Source organism: Pseudorca crassidens, chromosome 15 (assembly GCF_039906515.1).
Source record: "Pseudorca crassidens isolate mPseCra1 chromosome 15, mPseCra1.hap1, whole genome shotgun sequence".
NCBI classification, from domain to species: domain Eukaryota; kingdom Metazoa; phylum Chordata; class Mammalia; order Artiodactyla; family Delphinidae; genus Pseudorca; species Pseudorca crassidens.
Window position 1 is genome coordinate 52,059,488 of NC_090310.1, and position 22,314 is coordinate 52,081,801.

At 37.8% G+C, this 22,314-nt stretch overlaps 1 protein-coding gene across 5 annotated transcripts in view; it reads right to left on the bottom strand.

Annotated features, from left to right (window-relative positions):
* PLCB4 (phospholipase C beta 4) overlaps positions 1-22,314 on the bottom strand; it is a 420,918-nt gene that overhangs the window by 381,162 nt on the left and 17,442 nt on the right. For 3 of the 5 annotated variants that reach the window (XM_067707492.1, XM_067707494.1, XM_067707495.1), the window contains exon 2: positions 11,831-11,885. The exons of the other annotated variants lie outside the window; for them this stretch is intronic. The gene's annotated coding sequence lies outside the window, so the exon portion shown is untranslated. The remainder of the gene's footprint in view (positions 1-11,830; positions 11,886-22,314) is intronic. 5 annotated transcript variants of the gene reach the window in all.

The following is a 22,314-nucleotide window of genomic DNA, read 5'->3' on the forward strand; positions in this document are numbered from 1 at the left end:
GGCTCCTTTGTGCAAACTTTTTACTTTGTTCATAATAATCCTGCTGAATTGTGCCTTTAAATGCTAGAGAGTATGGCAAGGGTTACAGAGTGTTGACCCTAAATAGTCTTATTTTTGCTCAAGCTGCTACACAGAGCTTATAAGATGCTCTGGCATTATTATGGGGGAAAAATGGAAGTGTATTAAGTAAACAGAAATGAACTGTTAACAGAAGTAGTTATTTGTGTTTATTAAGTACTATTAAATTTATTAAGGACTCAAAACATTTCAAATATATGAGCATAGATAAAACCTCTGTTAATAACCTCACAGGTACACAGTTGCTTTTACCACATTTTAGAAGAGGAAAATGTTATTAGTTCATACACAGTAAACTACAAAGCAGAAACATCAAATCCCTAATACCTCCTCTCTGCCAAGCAGTCATTTATACATCATGGCAATTGCAAAATGGATAATCTCTTGAACCACCACATTTGAGACTTTTGAATGAGCATCAAATACATTTTCCCTCTGTTTTAATATAAGATGATTTCATAGCATCCTTTCCACCTTCATTGTCTGCCTATACAGCCTATATGAATCCATTAAGCCTGGAAAACATTTTCTAATAAGCCTATCAAAGATTTTCTATACATTTCTGTATATAAAGTGAAAATTAGCCACTGAACTTGGATACTAAGGCACCACAATCTTCATGATGATCCAAGAAGATTACAAAGTCACTCAAAATGCTTAATCTACATTTTACAAAACTAGCAAAATGTTCTTCCATGAGTCATTAAGCTCTCCTTTATCTTAGGCCTATCTGTAAACAACATGAAGTAATACAGGGTAATATGTGCGTGAGCTTTTCCAATAGTTTCATCATAATTCTGTATAACTCATACTACTATTCAGTGAGGAAAAACGTTCCAGATAATCAGCAACTAAAAAAAGAAAAATGTCAGCCACCACCTGTTAAGAAGAAATGATGAGTTTATATGGTTGAATGAGGGTGTACAAGAGTAATGTCAGCTTCTGGAACAAATAGGTCCAACAAATAGGCCTCAACACAACAGAAATTTATTTCTCTCTCTCTCTCTCTCTCTCTCTCTCATGTTCATATAATTTATGCTCTTTTTTTCATTGCATAGTTATTACTGGGAAAGACAGCAAATATTGATCATCAAAGATTTTCTCTTCAGGAATATGTGGGTGTTCTGGCTAGTGAAGAGCCCTCCTTCACACAGTTATGGAGACCCAGATGTCTTCAATCCTGTCTCCCCACCATCCATTATTGCCTTCACAGCCATCTACATCCAACCAGAAGAAGAAGGGAGACAGAGCACAGAATCCTTGTCCCAGATTTGACACAAATGATGACACAATGGTTACACAGCTGCTATGTGTGCCAAAGTATGGAAACAGCACACAGGAAGAACAGACAATGTGTTTAAACATAATGTAAAACAATATGCCAGAAGATTGGTTCAAGATGGTGGAGTAGAAGGATGTGTGCTCACACCCTCTTGTGAGAGCACTGGAATCACAACTAACTGCTGAACAGTCATTGACAGGAAGACAGTGGAACTCACCAAAAAAGATACCCCACATCCAAAGACAAAGGAGAAGCCACAAAGAGACAGTAGGAGGGGCGCAATCACAATAAAATAAAATCCCATAACTGCTGGGTGGGTGACTCACAAACTGGAGAACAAGTATACCACAGAAGTCCAGCCAGTGGAGTGAAGGCTCTGAGCCCCACGTCAGGCTTCACAACCTGGGGGTCTGGCAATGGAAGGAGGAATTCCTAGAGAATCAGACTTTGAAGCCTAGCGGGATTTGATTGCAGGACTTTGATAGGACTGGGAGAAACAGAGACTCCATTCTTGGAGGGCACACAAAAAGTGTGTGCATTGGGACCCAGGGGAAGGTGCAGTGACCCCACAGGAGACTGAACGAGACTTACCTGCTAGTGTTGGAGGGTCTCCTGCAGAGGCGGGGTATGGCTGTGGCTCACCATGAGGACAAGGACACTAGCAGAAGTTCTGGAAAGTACTCCTTGGTGTGAGCCCTCCCAGAGTCCGCCATTAGCCCCACCAAACAGCCAGGTAGGCTCCAGTGTTGGGTCACCTCAGGCCAAACAACCAACAGGGAGGAAACCCAGCCCCACCCATCAGCAGACAAGTGGACTAAAGTTTTACTGAGCTCTGCCCACCAGATCAAGACCCAGCTCTATCCACCACCAGACCCTCCCATTAGGAATCTTGCACAAGCCTCTTAGATAGCTTCATCCACCACAGGACAGACAGCAGAAGCAAGAACTACAATCCTGCAGCCTGTGGAATAAAAACCACATTCACAGAAAGATAGACAAGATGAAAAGGCAGAGGGCTATGTACCAGATGAAGGAACAAGATAAAACGCCAGAAAAACAACTAAATGAAGTGGAGATAGGAAACGTTCCAGAAAAAGAATTCAGAATAATGATAGTGAAGATGATCCAGGACCTCAGAAAAATAATGGAGGCAAAAATCGAGAAGATGCAAGAAATGTTTACAAAGACGTAGAAGAATTAAAGAACAAACACCTAGAAGAATGAAAGAACAAACAAGCAGAGATGAGCAATACAATAACTGAAATAAAAAATACACTAGAAGGAATCAATAGCAGAATAATTGAGGCAGAAGAATGGATAAGTGACCTGGAAGACAGAATAGTGGAATTCACTGTTTGAAACAGAATAAAGAAAAAAGAATGAAAAGAAATGAAGACAGCCTAAGAGACCTCTGGGACAACATTAAACGCACCAACATTTACATTATAGGGGTCCCAGAAGGAGAGGAGAGAGAGAAAGGACCCGAGAAAATATTTGAAGAGATTATAGTTGAAACCTTCCCTAACATGGTAAAGGAAATAGCCACCCAAGTCCAGGAAGCGCAGAGAGTCCCATACAGGATAAACCCAAGGAGAAATATGCCGAGACACATAGTAATCAAATTGGCAAAAATTACAGACAAAGAAAAATTATTGAGAGCAACAAGGGAAAAATGACAAATAACATACAAGGGAACTCCCATAAGGTTAACAGCTGATTACTCAGCAGAAACTCTACAAGCCAAAAGGGAGTGGCATGATATATTTAAAGTGATGAAAGGGAAGAAACTACAACCAAGATTACTCTAACCAGCAAGGATCTCATTCAAGTTCGATGGAGAAATCAAAAGCTTTACAGACAAGCAAAAGCTATGAGAATTCAGCAGCACCAAACCAGCTCTACAACAAATGCTAAAGGAACTTCTCTAGGTGGGAAACACAAGAGGAGAAAAGGACCTACAAAAACAAACCCATAACGATTAAGAAAGTGGTAATAGGAACATACATATAATTACCTTAAATGTGAATGGATTAAATGCTCCAACCAAAAGTCACAGGCTTGCTGAATGGATACAAATACAAGACCCATATATATGCTGCCTACAAGAGACCCACTTCAGACTTAGGGACACATACAGACTGAAAGTGAGGGGATGGAAAAAGATATTCCATGAAAATGGAAATCAAAAGAAAGCTGGAGTGGCAATACTCATATCAGATAAAATAGACTTTAAAATAAAGAGACAAGGAAGGACACTACATAATGATCAAGGGATCAATCCAAGAAGAAGATATAACAATTATAAATATATATGCACCCAACATAGGAGCACCCCAATACATAAGGCAACTGCTAACAGCTATAAAAGAGGAAATTGACAGTAACACAATAATAGTAGGGGACTTTAACACCTCACTTACACCAATGGACAGATCATTCAAACAGAAAATAAATAAGGAAACACAAGCTTTAAATGACACAATACATCAGATAGATTTAATTGATATTTATAGGACATTCCATCCATAAACAGCAGATTACACTTTCTTCTCAAGTGCACACGGAACATACTCCAGGATAGATCACATCTTGGGTCACAAATCAAGCCTCAGCAAATTTAAGAAAATTGAAATCATATCAAGCATCTTTTCTGACCACAACACTATGATATTAGAAATCAATTACAGGGAAAAAAACGTAAAAAAACACAAACACATGGAGGCTAAACAATACGTTACTCAATAACCAAGAGATCACTGAAGAAATCAAAGAGGAAATCGAAAAATACCTAGAGACAAATGACAATGAAAACACGACAACCCAAAACCTATGGGATGCAGCAAAAGTGGTTCTAAGAGTGAAGTTTATAGCAATACAAGCCTACCTCAAGAAACAAGAAAAATCTCAAATAAACAATCTAGCTTACAAGTAAAGGAACTAGAGAAAGAAGAACAAACAAAACCCAAAATTAGTACAAGGAAAGAAATCATAAAGATCAGAACAGAAATAAATGAAATAGAAACAAATAAAGCAATAGCAAAGATCAGTAAAACTAAAAGCTGGTTCTTTGAGAAGATAAACAAAATTGATAAACCATTAGCCAGGCTCATCAAGAAAAGGGGGAGAGGACTCAAATCAATAAAATCAGAAATGAAAAAGGAGAAGTTACAACTGACACCACAGAAATACAAAGCATCCTAAGAGACTACTACAAGCAACTCTATGCCAATAAAATGGACAACCTGGAAGAAATGGACAAATTCTTAAAAAGGTATAACGTTCCAAGACTGAACCAGGAAGAAATAGAAAATATGAACAGACCAATCACAAGTAATGAAATTGAAACTGTGATGAAAAATCTTCCAACAAACAAAAGTCCCGGACCAGACGGCTTCACAGGTGAATTCTATCAAACATTTAAAGAAGAGCTAACACCCATCCTTCTCAAACTCTTCCAAAATATTGCAGAGGAAGGAACACTCCCAAACTCATTCTATGAGGCCACCATCACCCTGATACCAAAACCAGACAGAGATACTACAAAAAAAAGAAAATTACAGACCAATATCACTGATGAATATAGATGCAAAAATCCTCAACGAAATACTAGCTAACAGAATCCAACAACACATTAAAAAGGTCATACACATGATCAAGTGGGATTTATCCCAGGGATGCAAGGATTCTTCAATATATGCAAATTAATCAATGTGATACACCATATTAACAAATTGAAGAAGAAAAACCATATGATCACCTCAATAGAGGCAGAAAAAGCTTTTGACAAAATTCAACACCCATTTATGATAAAAACTCTCCAGAATGTGGACATAGTGGGAAGCTACCTCAACATAATAAAGGCCATATACGAAAAACCCACAGCAAACATCATTCTCAATGGTGAAAAACTGAAAGCATTTCCTCTAAGATCAGGAACAAGACAAGGATGTCCACTCTCGCCACAATTATTCAACATAGTTTTGGAAGTCCTAGCCACAGCAGTCAGAGAAGAAACAGAAATAAAAGGAATCCAAATTGGAAAAGAAGAAGTAAAACTGTCATTGTTTGCAGATGACATGATACTATGCATATAGAATTCTAAAGATGCCACCAGAAAACTACTAGAGCTAATCCATGAATTTGGTAAAGTTGCAGGATACAAAATTAATGCACAGAAATCTCTTGCATTCCTATACACTAATGATGAAAAATCTGAAAGAGAAATTAAGGAAACACTCCTATTTACCACTGCAACAAAAAGAATAAAATACCTAGGAATAAACCTACCTAGGGAGACAAAAGAACTGTATGCAGAAAACTATAAGACACTGATGAAAGAAATTAAAGATGATATAAACAGATGGAGAGATATACCATGTTCTTGCATTGGAAGAATCAATATTGTGAAAATGACTATACTACCCAAAGCAACCTACAGATTCAATGCTATCCCTATCAAATTACCAATGTCATTTTTTACAGAAGTAGAGCAAAAAAATCTTAAAATTTGTATGGAGACACAAAAGACCCCGAATAGCCAAAGCAGTCTTGAGGGAAAATAACGGAGCTGGAGGAATCAGGCTCCCTGACTTCAGACTATACTACAGAGCTACAGTAATCAAGACAATATGGTACTGGCACAAAAACAGAATTATAGATCAATGGAACAGGATAGAAGGCCTGGAGATAAACCCACACACCTATGGTCAACTAATCTATGACAAAGGAGGCAGGGATATACAATGGAGACAAGACAGCCCCTTCAATAAGTGGTGCTGGGAAAACTGGACAGGTACATGTAAAAGAATGAAATTAGAACACTCCCTAACACCATACACAAAAATAAACTCAAAATGGATTAGAGACCTAAATGTAAGACCAGACACTATAAAACTCTGAGAGGAAAACAAAGGCAGAACACTCTTTGACATAAGTCACAGCAAGATCTTTTTTGACTCACCTCCTAGAGCAATGGAAATAAAAATAAAAATAAACAAATGGGACCTAATGAAACTTAAAAGCTTTTGCAAAGCAAAGGAAACTACAAACAAGACAAAAAGACAACCCTCAGAATGGGAGAAAATATTTGCAAACGAATCAATGGACAAAGGATTAATTTCCAAAATATATAAACAGCTCATGCAGCTCAATTTTAAAAAAACAAACAACCCTATCAAAAAGTGGGCAGAAGACCTAAATAGACATTTCTTCACAGAAGACATACAGATGGTTAAAAACACATGAAAAGATGCTCAACATCACTAATTATTAGAGAAATGCAAATCAAAACTACAATGATGTATCACCTCACACCAGTTAGAATGGGCATCATCAGAAAATCTACAAACAATAAATGCTGGAGAGGGTGTGTAGAAAAGGGAACCCTCTTGCACTGTTGGTGGGAATGTAAATTGATATAGCCACTATGGAAAACAGTATGGAGGTTCCTTAATAAACTAAAAATAGAAGTACCATATGATCCAGCAATCCCACTACTGGGCATATACCCAGAGAAAACCATAATTCAAAAAGACACATGCACCCCAATGTTCATTGCTGCACTATTTTCAATAGCCAGGTCATGGAAGCAACCTAAATGCCCATGGACAGACGAATGGATAAAGAAGATGTGGTACATATATACAGTGGAATATTACTCAGCCATAAAAAGGAATGAAAATGGGTCATTTGTAGAGACATGGATGGATCTAGAGACTGTCAATACAAAGTGAAGGTAGTCAGAAAGAGAAAAACAAATATTGTATATCAACACATATATGTGGAACCTATAAAAACAGTACAGATGAACCAGTTTGCAGGGCAGAAATAGAGACACAGATGTAGAAAACAAACGTATGGACACCAAGAGGGGAAAGTGGCGGGGTGTGTGTGTGTGATGAATTGGGAGATTGGGATTGACATATATACACTAATATGTATAAAATGGATAACTAATAAGAACATGCTGTATAAAAATATAAAATAAAATTCAAAAACAAACAAACAATATGTCACAGTTTACTTCTTCTAGAAAACAAATAAAACTGCCTATTCCATCTAGCTGGTAGGAATCATATATGGTGTAATTATTCACAGGCAACAGTTTTGATTTGACTCTGAGTGTAAGAAACAGAATTATAAACACCAATCTCTAAAAAAAAAAAAAAAAAAACAGAGTCATTCCATTTTTAATCAAAGTGGGATGTTTATAAGTCTGAGTTATGTATTCTTTCATTAAAGGATAATGAAAGGCTTTCTTTCCATTACAGAATATTGGGATATCTTACTTGTGTTATGACTAATTTAAGGGAATACTGATGTCTGATTCTCTTGATTTTCTTTAATTATCCCATTATTATTACTCCATATAGAGAAGGATGTCAGTAGGAATAGGCAAAGCTATTCTGGGCTCCTTACATACTTAGAAAGGCTGATTTCCTTAGTATTTCTCTTTTTTTCTCAACAGCTGACTCGACGGGTACAGACACAGACCTGCTATCAAAGCTGCCGGCCCTGGTAACACAGCTGGCTCCTGTCCATGGCCACCGATGCTGCTTCGTGCACCAGTGATAGGCAGAATTCTAAACCATCTTCTGCATCTCTGAGTCCTCATTCCAGAGGCACAGTCCCAGCTTTGGCAGGTCTGAAGTCCTGTGCTCCTTCTAGCTGGCAGAACTCAGGGAAAACAAAAGTAGGCATTTCTATTTGCAAATCTAAGAGGAACAGGGCTGTCTCACCCACCCACCTTCAAAAATGATGGATTCCCCCAAATTCAGGAAAAGGATCCAGATGCTAGACAGCCCAAATTGTGACAAATGTCTACTACAGATAAGATAAAATGTTAACAACTTTAATAGACACAGACTCCTGCCACCTGTCATGAGATGTGGGCTGTTATCAGAGGGAGAAAACCTGAAAGAAGATTATAGGGGAAACGATTTTCTACTCATGCCCTCGGGTTTCATGTCCATAAAATCCCTGAAGACTCTACCAGGCAAACCAGGCTTTGTCTTCTCCATTCAATGCCAGGACCTCAGGATAAAGCTCTAAAAGTGGTAGGGAATAGTCCTAGTGATGACAGTCATTCCCAGCACTGTCTAAAAGAACTTTCTGTGATGATGAAAATGTTCTATGTGTTGTCCGGTATGCAGCCTCTAGCCACATGTGGCCATTGAGCACTGAAATTGTTGCTAGTGTGAATGATAAACTCAATTTTTAATTTTATTAATTTAAATTTAGATTTCAGTAACCACATGTGACTACTGGCTATCACAGTGGACAGTGCAAGTCTACCCTTCCTGGTGGTGTTAAACCAACCCAGTGTATAAGAGAGGAGACTGAAGTCTTTTAGAAGGAAGTTGCTTCATTGCCCTCAGCAATCCAATCTAATATCGTAAAAAAATATGTGTGGGTATTTCTTTCCTGTAACTGTTTAAAACATTCTGGCTCTGTCTTGGCTGGATCATGGGTTCAATTCTAACCTGATTTAAATAACCTCACAAAGTTCTAGAGCAACAATTCTAAATCCTGATTATGAGAACCCATATTTTTATTTCATTGAAGTACAGTTGATTTACAATGTTGTGTTAATTTCTGCTGTACAGCAAAGTGATTCAGTTACACATGTATATATTCTTTTTCATATTCTTTTCCATTATGGTTTATCACAGGATATTGAATATTGTTCCCTGTGCTATACAGTAGGACCTTGTTGTTTATCCATCCTATATGTAATAGCTTGCATCTGCTAATCCCAATACTTCCTTCCCCCTCCCCTCCTCCCCCTTGTCAACCACAAGTCTGTTCTCTATGTCTGTCAGTCTGTTCCTCTTTTGTAGATAGGTTCATTTATATTGTATTTTAGATTGTACATATAAATGATATAATACAGTATTTTTCTTTCTCTTTCTGACTTACTTTGCTTGGTATGATAATCTCTAGGTCCATCCACATTGCTGCAAATGGCATTATTTCATTCTTTTTTATGGCTGAGTAATATTCTATTGTATATAGGTACCACATCTTCTTTACCCATTCATCTATCGATGGACATTTAGGTTGTCTTAGCTATTGTAAATAGTGCTGCTATGAACATAGGGGTGCATGTATCTTTTCAAATTATAGTCTTGTCTGGGTTTATGCCCAGCAGTGGGATTGCTGGATCATATGGCAACTCTATTTTTTGTCTTTTGGGGAACCTCCATACTGTTCTCCATAGTGGCTGTATCAACTTACATTCCCATCAACAGTGCAAGAGGGTTCCCTTTTTTCCACACCTTCTCCAGTATTTATTATTTGTAGACTTTTTAATGATGATCATTCTAACCTGTGTGAGGTGGTGAGGACCCATTTTTAAAGTCAAAATGAGTTATTAACTGTTTACAATAGTTGTGCTTTACCTCCTGTTAAGAAAATCTATTATAGTAAAGAGCTCCTCTTAATTCAATAGCACTTATATTCATGTATATTTCCTCATAACAGCAGCAACTATATAGGGTTTTCAAATAATCATACACATAAACACAGGATACCTTATTTATTTAATATATGAGCAATCCTTGATATTATCATGGATTCTAGGACCTCTTACAATCTCCCACTGCCTCCTGGGCTCTGTGCACACAGGTTAGGAGCCCTCTTTTAAAGACCATGTTCCCAAGTATCCACCAGATATGTGATACATGTTGTACAGATGTAGGTCTTTGTTCACAAGAGGGAGTTTGGATTGGTATTAGAGAAATGAGAAAATGCAACTTTTCTAAAGCTTGGAAGTCAAATTTTTTCAATGTATATCTGGTAGCAGATGTACAATATAAATTATTTATGCTGCAGTGAAGCCCAATTATCATTCTAGCTGCGAAGATCAAGGTCTAACAATTTGGATTTCCTAAAAGTGTACTTTTATAACTCAACATTTATATAATGTTCATCAGTTCTCCGCCTGTGATTAACTCATGTTTCTCTGTGTCATCTTTGAAGCCAAAAATCTGAAGAAATAATTTCAGGAAAAAATAAAATAAAGCAAACATTTACTTAGTAACTCTGCAGTCACTTCATGTAAGTAATCTGCACAGAGCAGATTTCCGAAGTCCATTTGTGCAGCAAATTAGCTGCAATTTCTCCATTTAATATCTCTGTTTACAAATACACCCCTGTAGTGTTTATGTCCAAATGCTGAGTGTGCACTGGTGTTTCAATTTATCTTAAATGGGACAAATATTTCATCTCAGTTTCACCTCCTCTATTTCCAATTCAGAGATAAGAAAGCATGTTTGTTCTCCACCCCAGATTTCCAAAGATCTAGTCCATGTCATAATTCTCCCCTTTTGCTATCTAGAGGCAGGTGATGTTTTATAAGTGATATATGGGTAATTAACTTTGGGAGCTCTGGCAGAGAGGAGAACTGAACCATCCCCTGGCTGGAGATGGCCATGAGCTGGACAAGGTCATTGAAAGCTGGAGGTGAAAAGCCACTTTTATGAAGCTGACAGAAGAATGAAGACAGACCCCATCAGCTTCACAAATCTGTGATTATAAAATGGCAAAGAATGTTTCCACACCATAACTTCTCTGCCCAAAGATTTAAGAGCTAAACTCCTAAAATCTGAGAGGAGACTGGAGGGACACATTGAAGGATAGTGGTTCAACGTCAAGTTTGACTGCTGGGATCTTGGAACATCCCAAAATCTCAGAGGTAATCCTGTGGTTTGGGGTGATGGCCACATCAGACCCACCACAGCACTTGTGTCTAGAGCTTTTCCAGCATCTATACAGACTTCTGGACACATCACTCTCATCAGAATCAAAGTCCCCAAGCATATCTTTCAGAACAGAAGAGCCAGCAGATGTTGGTCCATATGACAGAGTAAAAGTTACCAGGAAAACAAAGCAACTGCTAGGCTAGGAGCTCCATCCATGAAATTTAATAACCTCTTGGAGACTCTGTATAGATTACCAAAAGCCTCCATAAACCTAGAGTGGCCACGACCTTGTTATAGCTGATAAAGTATCAAGCAAATCACAATCCATGCTCTGAGAAAGAAATCTCATAGAAAAAATGGAAGATGTGACAACTTTGGCCACAGACCATTGTATATTTCCAAACTCTCTGGGCTTCCCAGAATGATGTCACCCACTGAAAAAATAGGAACATATTTCAGCCACATAGGTTGAAATTGTCTATTTCAATAAAAAATGTGCCTAGTGAGAGACATTCACTTATTACACATCACATGCATTGACTACTGTAGATAACAGCTATTCACTCAAAATAGTCATTCTTTAAAAAGCCTGGAAAACTCAATATTGAATTTAGAAAGCTGAATCTGAGGTTTTAATTCAACTTACAATGGCATGCATTAGCTGCCTAAAATTGGCTTCTCAATTAAATAGCTTGGGTTGTAATTTATTCAAGATAACAAAAATTTTTAAAAGTCATAATAAGTTAATTTTAAAAGCACAGACACCTACCCTTTTAAGAAAGATCATGCTTCAGGATTCCATAGCGTAGAGAAACCATCTTTTCCTGTGGGGAGAAAAGAAGAAAGACTATCCACTAATAACAGAAAGTAGCAAAGGTGAACTTTTAAGACCTGTTATAATTTCCTCATGTTACGGTTTCAGTTACAACATTCACAGCTGCAATCTATCATCTTAGACTTAAAATATTTCTTAATTTCTACCTAAATGAAATATGTTAAAGACTTTGATTCCAAAGACTTGATTTCTGGGAATTCCTGGTTGTCCAGTGGTTAAGATTCCACACTTTCACTGCCTTGGGCCAGGGTTCAATCCCTGGTGGGGGAACTAAGATTCTGCAAGCCACGCAAAAAAAAAAAAGACGATTTCTTAGGAGCAAATGGTAAAAATAAATGGGGATTTTTCAAAATTAGAATTTGAATATTCACTTCACATCTATCCCAATGTCATACCCTCAAACAGTTTAATTTCACGAAGTAAATGTATAAATAAAGAAGTAAATGTATAAAACTCCACTCCTGTTTCAATACTCCCAGTGGGAAATGATATGAGGAGATTGTAATAGCCTGTGCAGGTAACGTAATGTAACAGAATCATAAGCTACTATCTCCTTCTGTTAAAGCATTTTTTATTGTCCAGACCAATAGGCCATTTAAGGGCTCTGTTTTTCTTAGCTTAGACTTTTGGATTAAGAAAAACAGGAAAGGAAAGTAAAAAAGAAAAAAAGGAAAGCAAATCAAAATAGGATCCCGCAACCTAAAATATGACACAAATGAACTTTTATGAAACAGAAACAGACTCACAGTCATACAGAACAGAGTTGTGGTTGCCAAGGGGGAGGGTAGGATGGGGAGTGGATTAGGAGTTTGGGATTAGCAGATGCAAACTATTATATATACAATGGGTAAACAACAAGGTCCTACTGTATAGCACAGGGAACTAAATTCAGTATCCTGTGGTAAACCATAATGGAAAAGAATATGAAAAAGAATGTGTATATATGTGTGTGTGTGTGTGTGTGTGTGTGTGTGTGTATAACTGAATCACTTTGCTGTATAGTAGAAATTAACACAACATTGTACATCAACTATACTTCAATAAATTTTTTAAAAGGATACCTCTGATTTTATTTTACATTTACTATTTACAATAAATAGTTGACATAAAAATCTATTAGTCACTAATAAATACTAACTTTTCTATTCAAAATTACTTTTTGTTGTACATTAAATTATTCTAATATTTTGACCTTATACACTCAAGCACAAATTAGGAAGGGAATGGTTTAATTTAATGCAAGTTAATCATCTACTACTATTAACGATTTCCACCAAATCTAAGTAAAACAGCTAATGGAATAATGTTCACAAGAATGTAATTCTGACTCTGACCCTGATGCGTTAGGTTCCATGTGAAAAGTAATTTAACTTCCAGTGGGGGATGTGTAGATTCAGAAACAATGACCACGATTTCCGAACCAAAAGAGCTTCAACGATTTGAAATGACCACCAAGGCATAAATTCAAGGCAATCACAGCCCAGAGGACTCATACACACACACACACACACACACACACACACACACACACACACACACACACGTTCTCTCTCTCTCTCTCTCTCTCTCACACACACACACAGAAACATTCAATGGGGACTCCTAGATTAGCCTGTGCTTTTTTAGGCTGCCCTTTCTTTTCAGACAATCAAAATCCTTTCTAAACTTTAAATAAGAAATTCTCCCAACGTCTTACCTTAAGGAGCATGAAACCTGCAACCACACACATGCCTGCAAAGAGCCAAGGCTGAATACGACCCTTTTGGCTACATTTAGTTCCAGAACCTCTTTGCTTTAAAGCAACACCAATTTCCCACATGGAATCACTAGATTAAACGAGCATCTGGGACCTCTTCTCTCCTGCTTCCTTAACTTAGACATCAGCCAGCATTACTCTCTCACTGCCAGTGTAGTACTAAGTGTCACAGCTGCCCATTCTAGTTTCTGAAATCACAGTTGCAGATAAGTCCTGCTAACAAAAGAAAGCCAAGACAGATTGATGACTAATCTAGAAACATGGGTCAACATGCACACACTGAGCCAAACCCTAATCTCTGGCTTAGTAATTACTGGGATGGGGCTCCTTGCAGATCTTTAATTCATAACTGGCTGTCCAGAAAAAAATATGATATCTAGGATTTGTCTCCAAACAATCCAGTTGGGGTCGTAGATGGCAAGTGAGAGATGAAACAAAAGCAACCATGAGTTTGCTGTAGTTTAACCATGAACACATGAAGGTTCATTATAATATCTGCTCTACTTTTAAATTTAAAATTTTCCATGACGAAAAGTTAAAATGAATGATCACCCGGACGAAACTCATGTGTGAAAATATGAGAAAGAGAGGAATACACAGACCATAAATACCATAACCTTGTTTTCCAAACACCCTTCACCAAAAATGGAAAATCTAGGGAAATAAGCAAAAAAAAATTTAATTGAATATCACACTAGGAAAAATGAACAGCCTGTAGTTATGGTTTTATAAATGAAGTAATAATGGCCTTAAAGCTTCCTTTCAATATTTCAAAAGCCAAATTAGAGGTATGTATTTAACTATAATAAAGCTTTTTTTTAATTTTAAATATCTCTGATTTGAAATAAGTGATATCAACATAGAAACACTGGTTATCTCATGCTTGTCAGAAACTGTTGGTAGTTAATATGCCTTTGATTAATATAGGTGGGAAAATGGATGACCTACAACTAATATCAACATGATCTGTGTCATGAACAAATATCCTATTAAACAAGAGATCTGAGAGGACACCATTAAAAAAAAAAATTAGCGTCCTTTATTGGTGCAAACTTTGGGACCACAGATATAAACCATCATATCTCCAAACCACTTATGCTACCTGAGAGATCTGTCACTGGGAATCAGCCAAAATATGGGCACTTTATATATGAAAACCACTAATTTGGCCAGAATTTGGAAGAAACTAGAAGGGGTCATACAAGGCCAGAATCCAGCTTCCACAATAAACGGGGAAAGTCACATACCAAGTAAGATCATCCTCACAGCCTTGGAATTTGACTGACTGACCCTGCCAGACACCACTACTGGAAATCTAATTCTGGACATAAGTTAAAAAGCAGATTTATGTCATGGTTTGGGGAAAGACCATGTGTCGAGATGTGCCTCGCCTGCTTCAAAGATGAGCCAGGACAAGAACAAACTTTGGTTCCCTCTGACCAGAGTATGCACAAGACCCAACACTGAAAATCCTAACAAGGGATTTGATGATTTGAAAAAAAAGAAAAAAAACAAGTAGTTGACGGTTTTCTGTTTTCTTTTTCAAGTTTTCCAGGCCTAAAACAACCTATTTTCTTTCCAGTAAAGAAACAATGCCAAATTCTGAAAAGGAAATTTGTCTGACTTAATGGATAAGCACATAAAAGCTGGAAAAGGGAGTATTAGGGGAAAACCAGTACAACTTGGCCTTAGGAGGCAGGCCTCCAAATTTATTGGTAAAAAAGGACTGAGGGTCAGAGAAGGGAGTATGGGGGTAATAATTACGAACGAGTTGCACGATGAAGGTCAGCTAAACAAAACTGAGTTTTTGTCAATTTGAAAATCACGGTTCCAGCAATTTACTACATGAGCTAAGAGAAACTTCCATTAGCTTACACCCATACTCACATAGTTTTCATTCAAGCAGCCATAATTCGAGGCCTAGTTTTATTAAATTGGGAATAGTATAATACAAAGTCCTATGCATTTAATAAATATTTGTCAGATAAAAGAATGAATGAGGTGGTTGCTTATACCACATCATGAAATCTAAATCAAAGGTCATTAGAAATGACAAAAATAAAATCCCCAGGTACGGTGGTCATGGCTATTTGTCTAACCAACATTCATAACCTTAATTTTCTTCTGGGGGGTGAGGCAATGTGTCAGGCTAAAATGGTCTGTTCCCCAGACACCCTTAGGAAAATGAAGGGGAAGCCATGTGACCCAGTTTTGACCAATAAGATGCAAGAAAGAAGGCTCTGAGAAAGTCTGCAATCAAGATATGAAGACAACCCCTTCCCACTTTCTTGGGAATAGCTTCTGGACAGTGCAGAGCCACCTCATCACCATGGGGACAAAAGCCAGATGATAAAGAGTGAAAGACAGAAAGAGCCTGGTTCTCAGTGGCATTGCTGAGATGCTGCCCCTCCCAACATGTCTGGATTCCTAACCTCGCACTTCATGTTAGGTGTGACTTCTTTGAGTTTAAGCTGCTGTCTTCTATAATTCACAGGCAGAAATATTCTAACAAACACCAGATATAATTTATCTTTCCCCCTGTGTTCTCAGAAGCTGCTTCTATTTCCAGTGACTGTGATGCTCCATATAACTGTCCAGTAACAGGGTTATGTAATCATCGCTTACCTCATCAACAGCTCCCACTTGTCAAGAGGATCCCTCACACTAAAATGCCAACAAGATTAAGGGCAGGCAGCCATCAGGAAAAGAGAGTAGTACTATTCCAGTGATCAAGAAATGGAGGATCTTCTCACTTTAGACAGTCTTCAAAACATGTGTGTCTCAACAAAGAAGGAAAGGGAATATTTAGAGGTCTGGCTAAACTAAACATCAGAAATGAAACATCTCTGAGAAACAGAAAACAAGAATAGGAAGGAGGGCACCTCTTGAGGGCTTGAAGGGTATCCTGGTTCAGAGGCCCCTACTCCATGCTTCTACGGGGCCTCAGCAATGTACCTCCTGTGGAACGTAAAATTCTACAGTCACTTCTCTCTTAATTGTTGATGTCTCTTGGTGGAACATAAACTCCTAGGGCTCAGGAAAGCTGGTGTGTAACAAGTACTGACAACTGCTGAATGAAGAAATGAGCAAAGCAACGTACAGATTCCTTTTCCAAGAGATTTTATGAAAAGAATGCAATCCCCCCAAAATAAAATCGAATCTGGGATCATGATTTTTCTAGAAATATAATGAGGTGTATGAACTGTTCAAGTGACCCAACATACCATATTTAATTCAAATGTCTACGAGAAGAAAAGAAAAGAAAAGGGGAAAGAACTACACTTAGGAAGAAACTATTTTAAGCCAGGTGATGTGTTAGGGGCTTTACACCCAGTATTTCATTAATCTCCACAACACACCCCCGCATCCCAGTTAGTCACTAGGGTCTCCCCTTTCAGACCAGGACAAGTTCAGAGGGAGCTAGGGAGCTAAACCAGGGTCACATACCCACTAAAAGGCAGACCTGATATTCAAACCCAGGAATGTCAGCTCTCACTTTTCTGCTTTATCATGCTGCTTCCTCACTTTGGTCTTTACTAAAATATTGTTTATAAATTGCATACGTTAGCTGATACAACATTCACGAGAACCTTCAGTTTATGGCCTCAAAACCATATATGCAGGGTGAGGGTCCATTGTAACCTCAAGAACAATTACTTTTTGCCCATGTCACTAATCAGGCATGCTTTGGCATGACGCAGACACTAACCTCTAGCTCATTTGACAGCTGTAAGGAATTACAAAGGAGCTACATACCTACAGCATGTCCCCCCGCCCCCAAAAAAAGTCACTATGTACTTATATGACCTAGAAATGATGCAAAATAAACCTATGTGCCAAGGGTTTCAGTTTCTCTTAGAAATCAACAGCCCTCCCCGCCCCGCCCACGTATAGTAAACACACGCACGACAGCTTGCATGTATGTGCCATGGAGATGCCGGTGGTGGGCTTACAATAAAACCCACGGCATCTGTGCACACAAGATATCAGATCTACTGAAGCAGTTTAAAGTAAGAGACTTATTTGAACCAAAGGGGGAAAAAAATCCACTGTTGAAGGAAAAAAAAAAAGGATGTATTTTGCAACAGACTGCTAACACTTTTCATTGAATAAATAATACCTCTTCGAAACTGATGAAAATTTAGTGGAAATATTTATCCAGTAAACATCTTAATGAAATAAACTGTTATGACTCCAAAGAAACCTAATTTAACAACTTCATAAATTCTCATGGAGAAGAAATAGACTCACCACCCCTGAAACATTTGGTAATCATTTTGCCACAATATGTGCACGGTCTGTGAGGTATGCGCAGAGATGAAAAACTTAACTGTATTAGCCTAATCACAATCTTCTTTGCTCTGCTATTTCAGGTTAAGTCTTCCACCAATTTTTAAACAATACAGAGTATTTTGCAAGTCACCATTTCTATCAGGACAGCTATCTAATACCCATTTTTTTTTTAACCTGAAAAATGTGTTAGAAGCCAAACTTACTGTGGGATGGTTCTTATGTGATGAAACATGTTTCCATTTTTTCCTCCCCCTTTCTATTAGTTATCTATCATTTTCAAATGTTCCATACACAGATCTTTGGCGAAAAAAAAAAATTCATTAGTATAAGGACCTGGGGTCTTCTTCTAAATAATGGATGAATTATCTTTAGGAAGATAAACTACTCTTTTTTTTTTTTCAGCTAACCCATTTCAATACTTTCCCATGGTAAAGAAAAAGTGTATTCTCAGTTAAATACCACTATTGCACACACAGGTTTTCCTCTACAAAGTTATTTTTCAAAGTGTTCAATCTTCACCAAAGGCTAATCATTTTCAAAGATGGGCCTTATAATAAAAGAAACGGGGTAAAGATACTTTTACCCCTTTGCTTAAAGATGCTTAAAGTAGATCTCTGTACACAACATCTCCTTTTAAATCTCTTGCCCAAAACTCCAAGCTTTCTAGCAAATTTGGAATCCCTTCACGAATGCTTACTTTGCTTAAAGTACACCCAGAAAAATAGGCCAAAAGCATTCATATTCTCCCTTGCATTTGACCCCACCAGCAGCCAGACACTGCCCCATTTACAGAAAAAAATATATCGAGGTTCACATTAAATTAACTGCCGTAAGAAGTTCCAGAGCTTGAACTAAGAAAAGGCTTAAACATTAAAATACCTCTTTTCTTAGGCACCAGCTCACTTTCCTTATTTCTTTTTTTTTTGCATCTTAAAGTAATTCATAACAACTGACTAAGGCTCAAAAATTTACACGAAAATCTACAAATAAAGTTTGAGAAGTTATATTTAGCAGATTTCTGATGAGACTGGACACAATCTTGGTGCAGCTTCCCAGCCATGAAAGGGAATTCTTATTAGTCTTTAACAGAAAAGTAATTGAGCTGATTAAATATAGATCAAAGGAAGTTCTGTCATGAAAAGGCCAATTTTCTATAACTCGTGGGAAAAAAATGTATCAATAAACAAGAAGCAATCTGGTGTTTCTCATTCTGGCCTATAATGGTTGTCTGTTTATGATTAGATTAAGAGCAAGCACTTTTGATGTCTTTTTTATACCTTTCAGTTATTCTCCAATATTTTTAGCATGATCATGTATTATTGTTACAAGCTCCAAAGTTATTTCTTTAATCTTAGATATTACTGATATATAATCTCCTTTTTAGTCACATAAATCACTACTGTGAAATAAATAATGCATGTTAATATATTTAGAAAATATATTGATAATTAAATTTATACCTTTAAAATAACTTCTTATCATACTGTCACCTATAGATTCTAGTACAAAACCATATTAAATGGTTTAAGGTTATTTTCTACTTCAAAATAAGCTAACTAACGAACTGATAAATACATTTTTATATTTATCTGTATCTCCGCCAAAAATTTAGAAAATTACCTGTTTCTTGTTCCAACCATTCTCCTTCATCTGTGCTATTTATTCTTTGCCAACTCTTAAAATCTATTTGGGGTGACCCCATCATATGTCAACTCTTTCTCTGACAGCTTTATCAGGACTATAAAAATATATATCTATGTTATATACATATGCTATATACATGTTATATACACATACAGTATATAAACATATACACTTATATACACATATTACATACACATACATCTTTTATATATACATAAATGTATAAATATATATATGAACTGCACGGTTTAAAGATTTCCACCAGAGAAGCCTGTCAACCCAGTTTCAGGTTTTAGCTACCTTAGCCAACCTGACCAACTAGTTTGACTGAGCTAACAATAGTTTTGAATTTTTTTTCCACTTAAGTGACCGTTTAACCAAATTAGTAAAGAGCATTGCAGATTAGAAACCTCATTCATCTTATTATACTGGTCACCCTTACCTTCCCCAGAGACCAATAACCGCAAATCACCATGAGTCGATTCATTAAGCATTTATTTTGTACTTAGTATTTCTCATTACTGTGAAGGGAAAAGATTAGAGTGTGGTAGTTCACAAGTTCTAAATGTAACTGAAGGTATAACGTTTCTCTGTGCATCTTGCCAGTTAGGCCAATAACTTTTAGATTCTCTTCAACAGAAGTTGGATGGAAAGTTTCCTATCATTTCAAATTTTCAGCTAAAGTCTCAATGCTAAAGGCAATAGGTGATGAGTTCCGGTCACAGGACCAGACCACAGGACTTGCTACACATGGTCAAACCAGTCCAGAGGTCACCCCCAAAGTCTATGTATGAGAACTTGCATTGCAGAAGTCACTTTTTCAAAGAAAATTCTTGGGAGCAGACAGTGGTTCCTTTTATTTTCCCTCTTGACCAGCTCAAATCAAGTGCCCAAAACAACCCTTATACCTTGGGGCTCTCTGCAGTGAGGGAGGTTGATCATCTATGCCAAAACTCACAGCCTGCTCAGTGGCACATGTGTGAGGACGGAGCCCTCAAGCCTGGCGGATGCTGCCTGCAATCGTAGGGCAAGGCAACAGAGCCTCAGAGAAAGTGGAACTGAGTTTGATGGTGCTAACATGACTGTTCCTGTGGACCAAGTGGATCCCATGGAGGTAATGAGGTTTGAGTGATCCTGATAGGTCTCTACCCAAGTGGACTGCCTGGACAGGCACTCAGGGATACTCCAGTGATACCACTGGAGGACAGGAGCTGCACGGCATAAGTGGTCACTCAGGAGTTGCACTGCCCACATCCAAAAATGGCATGGTAGAGATGGACCCTGCAGAAGATCTCCCAAGAACACATTAGGCTGCCTATGAGAAAGCACTGGCCATGAAAACAATAGCACCAGCTAACTGCAACAGCCTTGGCCCCTTTTCTGCCCCTGCCAACACTGGAGGAGCCAGAGACAGTGGGCAGAAAGAAGTACAGAAGGAGAAATGACCCTTCTTCCTTGTTGATGTTCATCACCAAGCTGGGGTTCAGGCCTGAGGATGGAAAAGGGGAGAAGCTATAAACTGGACAAGAGAATGGAAATTTTATTTACATTATACTACATTTTCTAATATTTTAAATTAGATTTTCCAACACTTTTAAAAGAAGAATAAAGCTATTTTCTGTTTGTGTCTTATTAAGAGTGACACATTCAACAAACCAGCTACACTAATAAGTATCCAACCTATTAAAGGTTATTTTTCATAAAGTTAAAAGAGAAAGAAAAGTAAGACTATATAGAAAATCAAAATGTAAATTTAATATAACTCTGAAGACATTAACTCAAGAATATAACCATATTAACAACAACTTTAAGTGTAAATAGAGGGGCTTCCCTGGTGGCACAGTAGTTAAGAATCCGCCTGCCAATGCAGGGGACACAAGTTCGAGTCCTGGTCCAGGAATATCCCACATGCCTTGGAGCAACTAAGCCCGTGCACCACAACTACTGAGCCTGTGCTCTAGAGCCCACGAGCCACAACTACTGAAGCTTGCATGCCACAACTACTGAAGCCTGTGCGCCTAGAGCCCGTGCTCCGCAACAAGACAAGCCACTGCAATGAGAAGCCCGCGCACCATAACGAAGAGTAGCCCCCGCTCACCGCAACTAAAGAAAGCCCGCATACGGCAATGAAGACCCAAGGCAGCCATAAAAAAATAAATAAATTTATTAAAAAATTAAAAAAAATATATAAATGCACTAAACATTCCATTCAAATGGCAAAGATTGTCAGAATGGATAAAATAATAACAATAATAAAGCTAGAATCAACTATACATCAACTATGCACTCTCTGCAAAGAAACAAACAGAAACACAGATAGATTAGAAAAAAAAAGCTACACCATGCATGCACACACTAAGCATAAAACAGCTGAACTGGCCATATTAATATAAGACAGACTTCAACACAAGCGGGTATCACTAGAGACAAAGACTAACACTTCATGATGATAAAACAGTAAATCTGAAAGAATGGTACAAGAGATAAGAAAACTGAGACAGATGACTTGCTCAAGGTCACTTAGCTAAGAGAATGGTCGCCTACAAGTCACTTCTCCCAATTCCTTTTTCAGAGCCTTTTTCATATAACAGTGCCCCAAATCTGAGCTCATTCGACACGAAAGCAACCAGCCAACTTGGTCAAAACCATTAACTCATTAGCTACCCAGACACAGCCTTAGTGGGGGAAGTGGGGGAGTGCCACATGGAAGGGTAGAGGGGCGGGG